The sequence below is a fragment of the Sinocyclocheilus rhinocerous genome, unplaced genomic scaffold (assembly GCF_001515625.1).
Source record: "Sinocyclocheilus rhinocerous isolate Xijiao unplaced genomic scaffold, SAMN03320098_v1.1 scaffold362, whole genome shotgun sequence".
In the NCBI taxonomy this organism is placed as follows: Eukaryota; Metazoa; Chordata; class Actinopteri; order Cypriniformes; family Cyprinidae; genus Sinocyclocheilus; species Sinocyclocheilus rhinocerous.
In genome coordinates this window covers 925,952-935,122 of record NW_015639507.1, presented here as the reverse complement: position 1 = coordinate 935,122, position 9,171 = coordinate 925,952, and positions in this window count along the sequence as shown.

Genomic DNA, 9,171 nt, shown 5'->3' with positions numbered 1-9,171 from the left:
AAGGAGGGGGCTTTGTAGAAAACGAAGCGTTTGAGAGAGGCGGGGCATAGAGGACCTACAATAATGTACAGTATTTGAAAAATAATGTGTTTTTTGAACATTAAAGCATGTCAACATATTCTGTTACACCAAATACACAAAATAATGATCTTTAAAAAAGCATCATATGACCCCTTTAAATAACGTTGAATTTTTTTGAGCAATTAGACTTTTGTAAGTCAAATCCACACTGCTAAATTACTATATATTTCTATCTTGTAATCTTTAATGTAATCTAAATGCAAATTTCTAAAATATTCATATTGTTTATAATGTACATTATAGTGTTGTGATGCATAAAAATGCATCACTTGTAAAAATGGGCAATTTTAGTTTCAAGTGTTTAATTTATTAAAACAAAATAGTATAGAATTTCAAATATTGGTAATGTATTATTTACGCGCCCGGCGGATCCGAAGAATGAGCGGCAACCACATGTGACGATCCTGGGCTGAACTCCGCTTCGTACACTGTGAAAGTTGATGTATTCCTTCAGCGACCAGCACAGATCAGCTCTAGGCATGACGAAGCGGATATCGTCCTCTTTTGGAAGACCAAACAAAGTAGTTTCGCTTTCACAACGAAACACACAGCGTCTTCAGGACATGGCTGCAGCGCCAACAATACTACAGTGAGAATAAAAGTTACGCCTTCTTTCTTTGCATGAACATTTGGGAGGCGTTATACAAATCTTCCCAGATCGTGACGTAGACATGTAGGGGCGTGTTAGAACGAGCCGTTTTAGGAGGGCCTGGACCAGTCTTAACTTTTATAAAGAATATCTTTTATATATATATATATATATATATTTTTTTTTTGTCAAATCCTCACTGTTAAATTACTACAAATATATTTCTGTTTTATATTTTTAATGTGTACGGGTTACTCAGATATACAAATGAATTGCTAAATGTTCACAATTAATTATTATTGATAAATATTATTAATAAATATTTTTTTTTATTAAATAAAATGATTAATGAATACAATTAAATACAACAAAACATAAAGACATCAGTTTATTTGTTTAATGTGTTCCCTATATACATAATTACATTAATTAATATGAATATTAATATATTATTTTTTGTACAAATGATAATAACAGCTGTGTATAATTAGTTGTTTAGTGTTTTTCATATGCAGGTTGGACACAGTTCTGTAAAACTGTCAAAACGAGTCTTTCGAGACGAGAATACAGATGAGCTGGTGAGGTATGGAAGGAAACTACTGGTAAGTGAAACAAAATATTGATTTGAATCGATTTTTACTTTTATTATTACCAGATGAACACAATCATGTTTATATTTTTAATTATTATTAATTATTTTAATTATTATTTTAATTATTATTTAATACATTTATAGAATGTTTATATTTAATACATTGTCTCTATTTTTTCCTACAGTGTATTGTTAGGATTAGTTGACTCAAAATTTAATTTCTATCATTACTAACTCACCTTGATATGTTGTTCCAAACCTGTATGTTGTTATTTTTGTCTGTAGAACACAAAAATAAAAAAGGAGAAGAAACAACCAAATCCATATAACCAAAGTTCAACATGACAATTTTGGCTCCAAAAAGAGAATCACCATGCACTTGATGTCCGATGTAAAAGCAGGATCCTGAAGAAAATCCAGTTGAGAACCTCTGACTCCTCTGACTTATAGGAAAAAGGTTTGGTTAAACTCTATTACACAGTTCTTCCATGGCATATTTTTGATCTTGGTCATCTTAAATCATTTACAGTCTTTGCATTTCATTTGTGGTCCATCTGAAGTGGGTTTTTGATAAATAATACAGATAAAAGCAGGGGCAGAGAGCAATTTGATGATAAAAAATCAAGATAAAAAGCAATGCATGACCAAAGAACTGCTTGTCATGTAATAATCAGACAAATGCTTTCTTAAATTGACTCCATAGTGCAGGTTCACTGAAAAAAGAAGGTGCATAAACAATTTTCACTCAGAAATTACTAGTAAATTTCACAAACAGTTACAAAGAAATGACAAGTAACACCTCGAATTAAATGTGAGATTTTGCAGTAGAAAACATTAATTGTATTTTCATGTAGAATGCAAACCAATAATCTTTTTTTTTTTATTAATTATTATTATTTATTTTTTTACAGCTTGATTGATTTATTAGATGCACATACAACTTTCCAGGTTCTAAAGAATTTGAGAAATTACATATTTTTTATTAAGCAAATTTGTCATGGCATTAGAAAAAAAAAAAGCAAAATATGTTTGACTTGATGTTTTCCTTACTGCAGCCTCTACACTTTTCCTGGCCAATTATTATTCTGAAACAAATCCAGCAGTCCGTCAGGTGCCAAATGACCGAAATGTGAACCGATTCAATACTGATACTGCATATAAAGCATTAAGCAACTGCTTATAGGTTTTATAATAAGAGGGCAACAGTGAACGCTTTGCTTTGTGCATGCTGACTCCCGAGAGCACTGCAGTATCAATGCTGTACAAACCAATTAATTCATGCGGAATCTCTCTGAGAATTTATGGACTAGGATGACTTCATCATTGCTTATAATTACTTTCATAGCCCTTGGGCTACTTCTAAATTAGCTAAAAAAAAACAGAGAAAATAAAGTATTGCGTGTCAGCCGGGGACACAGAAAAGATGTACTGTCTTACACAAGCCAAGCAGGTCCTTATACACTCTCAGAAAAAAAGGTACAAAAGCTGTCACTGGGGCAGTACCTTTTCAAAAGGTACACTTTTGTACCTTTTAGGTACTAATATGTACACTTTAGGTACTAATATATACCTTTAAGGTACCAATATGGACTCTTTAGGTACAAAGTTGAAGGGGTTTCACCCCAGTGACAACTTTTGTACCTTTTTTTCTGAGAGTGTAAAGCAAAGTCGCATTAAATGCATAGATTTACGCTGCCCCTGTCAAAACAAAACTGGAGGTAATCAGTCTTACCCCGGTGTCCAATATTGTGCACAACACTTCATTGAGGTGTTTAATGTATGCTGCCGACTCGATGGATCGTGTCAGTCGTGTCTAAGCTGAATGTAGCATATGTTAGCAGCCATGCTAAGCCTAGACTAATTTTTTTTCCCCGCCCGAGGCTTGGTTCCTGAGATTCCCAATATGCTGTGGAAGAACAGCTTTGATTTAAAGACTCGCCTTTTAATTCATGAAGTGGAAAAAAAACAAACAAAAAAAAAACACATTGCCCCCGAGATAACAAAGGACATAGACCAAGGAAGGCTGTTTTCCTGCAAATTGAATGTCGTCTCTTTTAGCACAGTTGTCCTCTCCGACAAACTTTTGGCTTCTGGCTACAAAAAGACAATACAAACAAGATTACAAAAAGGAGCCGGCATTACAAAGTCTTGCTTTGAATCCTCTGAGGTTGACACAGAACCTTTCCCAACTTCCCCCAAGGTTCAGACGACACATCGACAGCAAAACAGAGCTTGTGGGTTAATGATTTCATCGAGCAGATGTTAAACTTTCGTGCTCTGGGTTTTATATAATCTTTGTTTTTAATCTTGCGAATCCCTGTAGTGTAATTACAGCGGTAAAACCGTTTACTCATTAGCATAGTTATGCAATCCGAACTAATGAACTGTGCTGGAATCACATTGAAAGTGAGAGTGTATATATGCACTTCATATGACGTGCTTCTAGTTTTGTAAGACATTTTAGATGCTCACGTATTCGTGTAGAAACAGACTGAATTATTAGCAGGTATTCTCAGTTCACTCAACAAAGAAACGCTCTCATTAATTACAGGTTGTCATGACCACATCTGTCAAGCAATAAACTACAATCTCTGGAAAAAAAAAGACAGTAGCCTTTTAAAAGGTACACCTATGTATACCGTATTTACCCCTAAAAGGTGCATATTAGTACCTAAAGTGTACATATCAGTATCTTTATGGTACATATTAGTATATTTGAAAAGGTTGCCGTCCCAGTGACAGCGTTTTTAACAAAAATGTACCACAACTATGTTATAACTAGGGATGCACAATCAGGGGCGTAAATTTCGTCTAATAGTTGGGGGGGACAATAGACATAAAATTTCTCAAGAGCAATTTTTGAAGGGGACACAAATAATACAGCTAAAATTGTACTTGTAAGGATATTTATATACAGAGGAAAGCCTTACTACTATTAGTGTAGCAGGGCGACCATGCCAAATTAGACAACTTCAAGCTATTGTCGCGCCGCAACAGCGCTCGTGTCCGTTGTAGACATTACTATTCGTCACAGTGTTGCCAAGTCCGCGGTTTTCACATGGAATTGGGCTACTTTATCACTGTTGCCGCAGGTTGTTTTTCATGTCCGCGGGTTGAAGCGACCCCAATAACGTGCATTTTAGTCCATGGAACGTGATTTTTACCTGGGGGACCCCCTCGAAACGGCTCGGCTAGTTTTGGGCTAGTTTTGAGTAGCAATTGGGCGGGTTTTGTTGTGAAAACCTGGCAACCCTTTCCGTCAAGCAAGTGACTTTATTATTGCTATCAGCGGATTCATCGAAAAATACATCATAAAGAGAAAATAATCACTTCATCTGATGTTTAAGTGAATAAAATAGACAGCCTTACTTACTGGAGTTCCACAATATTCACTTTGTTCTCTCTCACCGGACTTGTGTGTAGGTGATGTAAAAAAGGAAAGCAGGCATTTGGACCAAAGCACTGTGAGGCAAGGGAGGGGGAGACTCAAAATGTTTCTAAACTTAAAACACATTTTTGCCCCTTTTGTGTTGTTTTACTACTTACACAATTATTTAAAGTATAAAACATTGTTATTTACAATACACAGCGTGGTTTTTAATCATATTTTTAGGGGGGACAATCCACAGATGGGGGGGGGCCTGTCCCCCCCGACCCCCCCGGGATTTCCGCCTATGTGCACAATATATCTGTATCAATTTCTCGGTGGATATTAGATATATATCATCAGATATATATTTTAATGTATACTCATTTCATTTTATATTTAGATTATCTTTGACATTATTTCATTCTTCCTCAATATATTTAGTTAATTTTTTAAAAACGCTAATTAATTTAATAATTTTTTAACACTACTACTAATACTACCACTAATAAATAACTGCAATAATGCTGTTAAATGTAATCTTTAGCAAATTTCTAAAATATAATATATTTTTTAATATTGTAGTGTTGTGATTCATAAATTCACTTAATTCATTAGTTTTCATTGTTCAATTTATTGAAACAAAATAGAATAGAATTCAATTCTTGGTAGCTTATTGTTTATTTAAAGTGACAAAGAATTATTATTTTATATATTATAATTTTTTACTAATTAATTTTATTTAGTAGTTTTTAAACAATACATGTTATTAGTATATAAAAATGAAATTAAAATATAATAAATTAAAATATCTTCTATAATTTATATATAAAATTTAAAATGCAATTTTTAATATATTTTCATTTTTGATATTTAATAGATATTTGAATATTTTAACTATCTCTCTAGTTTTTTTTTTTTTGGACAGCTGACAAATTAACCAATGACATAAGGTGAGTAAATCCTGACACAATTCCTATTTTTGAGTGAACTATCCCTTTAACAATTAATTCCTGTTATGGGCACATGAAAAGAAGGAAAAAATATGCTGAGGATATTCAGGAATACATATAGAAACGTTGATACTGCTGAATATTCCTGCAGCGCTGGGGGTTTCCTATGAATAGTTATTTTATGTGGTGAATATTTGCATGCATGAATATGGTGAATCTGTTTGTCTTAACTTCCCGTGACCTCCTGTGCTCCAATATCAGCTCCTCGGGAATCGTTAAACACGACTCCAAAAGGATTCCACGCTACGAATATCTCCTGTCAGTTCATGGTACGTCCCACAGCAGAACCACATTTCCATTATTGAAAGCCTCTCTCTGGGCATGTCAGAGTCCAGTCGATACAGGCGTAGGGAAAAGCAGTGGCCTGTCATTGTCTGCTGTGCTTCTGACAGTCCTTAACACTCAAATGGACGACCCCCGTCTGGAATAAAGACCCGTGGCACTCGCAGCATTGGTGTGTCACTGTCTGGCACCCAGATCAGCTGGGTGTCAGGTCCTGTCAGTTGATCTGGCACTGGGGATAAGAATGCACGGGCAGAGAAACCAACACTGTCCATGAGATGTGCCTGCTGCCTGCACCCCAGACACTGTCATGGTGAGTTTGCCAAGCAGCTTAAACACAGGACACAAGTTGTACAACAAACTGAGGCCAATGAGGTGGATGAACTAGTTTTTTTTAGTGTCAACATAAACAGTGTTTGCAAGTCACTTTACTTCCATAATCTGATGCACAGTGGCCCCAGAAAGTATTTGGACACATTTGGATGCTTAATGAATGTAATTAATTTTATTAGATTACTAAATGTCAAAAAATGACACTCACACACACACACACACACACACCGATCTATCTATCTATCTATCTATCTAATCTTAGATTGATAGATATGTGTGCATATATATATATATATATATATATATATATATATATATATATATATATATATATATATATATATATATATATATATATATATATATATATATATATATATATATATATATATATATATATATATATGTATATACACTGAAGTTTGTTCTAGCTCTAGCATTCCTTATTTGCATTTTGTAATCTAATATCTCATAAATACAAAATGTACAGTAAAAAAATAATATTTTTAAAATTCTAAATAAAACTGGACTTTTTTGGAGTATTTTTATTACAAGTTTTTCAACTTCATTTTTAAAATTTCTCATTTAATTCAGCGTTTCAATGTGTTACTTGGTATTTCTTTGTACTTACTTGTGAAATTAACTAGCAGTTTATGAGGGAAAAGTGTTTCAAAGTAAATCCTTCACCATTTTTTTCGGTGTCTATATATAAACAGTGAATAAGAAAAAAAAATGTTTATATATATATATATATAGAGAGAGAGAGAGAGAGAGAGATTTAAAAAGTCTTAAATTCCCAAGTGAAACAGAATAATCAATAAAAAAATTAAAAAAAAGGGACACTATATTCATAGATTACTTTTTTTGTAATTTTCTCTATGGTCCAAATAGTTTTTTTTTTTTTTTTCAAGTGACATATACATAGAATAGAAACAGAATATTCAACAACAAAAAAATATAGGGACAATATATAGGGAAAATATAGGGACTTGAAAAAAACCCCCAAGATATTAATTGGATTAAAAGTGGCCATAAGAGGATAAAAGTGGCCATCAGAAGACGCTTCATAAGATGGATTGGTGACACAAGAAAGAAAATTGTTACAGAGTGGAGAAAGTTGGTACAATTGATAATTTTTTATTTTAATTTTTTTACTTTGAAATAACATACACAGCTGACACATGTCAATAAGACCAGGAACGTGTATCAAGACATTCATTTTGATTTCATGTCGACCTAATTTGGTTTATTGGGGTCGTTGTTGGGTTTTGACCTCTTGTGTCCCAAACATAGAAACACAGTTGGGAGTGTCATCTGTTTTCCTTCCTTCTCCAGCCTTTGCTGTGTCCAGTAATGTATGTCACCTATTCAAATTTCCAGTCCACGCATGGCGTGTTTGTACACACTCTGAGGTTTTGTTTGTAATCTAATATCTCATAAATACAAAATGTACAGTAAAAAAATAATATTTTTAAAATTCTAAATAAAACTGGACTTTTTTGGAGTATTTTTATTACAAGTTTTTCAACTTCATTTTTAAAATTTCTCATTTAATTCAGCGTTTCAATGTGTTACTTGGTATTTCTTTGTAATTACTTGTGAAATTAACTAGCAGTTTATGAGGGAAAAGTGTTTCAAAGTAAATCCTTCACCATTTTTTTCGGTGTCTATATATAAACAGTGAATAAGAAAAAAAAATGTTTATATATATATATATATAGAGAGAGAGAGAGAGAGAGAGATTTAAAAAGTCTTAAATTCCCAAGTGAAACAGAATAATCAATAAAAAAATTAAAAAAAAGGGACACTATATTCATAGATTACTTTTTTTGTAATTTTCTCTATGGTCCAAATAGTTTTTTTTTTTTTTTTCAAGTGACATATACATAGAATAGAAACAGAATATTCAACAACAAAAAAATATAGGGACAATATATAGGGAAAATATAGGGACTTGAAAAAAACCCCCAAGATATTAATTGGATTAAAAGTGGCCATAAGAGGATAAAAGTGGCCATCAGAAGACGCTTCATAAGATGGATTGGTGACACAAGAAAGAAAATTGTTACAGAGTGGAGAAAGTTGGTACAATTGATAATTTTTTATTTTAATTTTTTTACTTTGAAATAACATACACAGCTGACACATGTCAATAAGACCAGGAACGTGTATCAAGACATTCATTTTGATTTCATGTCGACCTAATTTGGTTTATTGGGGTCGTTGTTGGGTTTTGACCTCTTGTGTCCCAAACATAGAAACACAGTTGGGCGTCATCTGTTTTCCTTCCTTCTCCAGCCTTTGCTGTGTCCAGTAATGTATGTCACCTATTCAAATTTCCAGTCCACGCATGGCGTGTTTGTACACACTCTGAGGTTTTGTTCTCTTTCTCTTACAGTAGTGGAAGCCGGCGGACTCCTATCTTCAGCATTAGAGCTGGGAACAGAGATAAGCTGCTCTAAACGCAGAGAGAGATCGTCAGAGCTGCTCGCTGTTGCGAAAGATTGGGAACACCCATCCTCAAAGCTTTCATTTGTCCACTGCGCTCGACCAGGGCCCCTTTCTCCCACTTGCAATTTCAACATGAGAGAAAAGTTCTGATTATAGCTGCCTAGGGTTTTTCTTTATCTTTTTGTTTTCGCAGCGTGGGAAGGATGGGAAGAAAGGTCCTAATAATTGCATCTCGTCTGCTTTAATTACGCCAGAACATTTGGTAGAGAATTCATAATGTGCCTTGGTCTTTTCCTTTTCAGGGTTTTGGTGCTGCGAACAATGAAAACAACGATTCCGGTTTAATTGTTTTCCTGCGCGACCCGCGTGACAAAGCATATTAGCGATCCACATTCATTATATCCACACAAATGCAATTTTAACCTCAAGATACAGAACAGATATTCGGAAATGGTCAATTTTA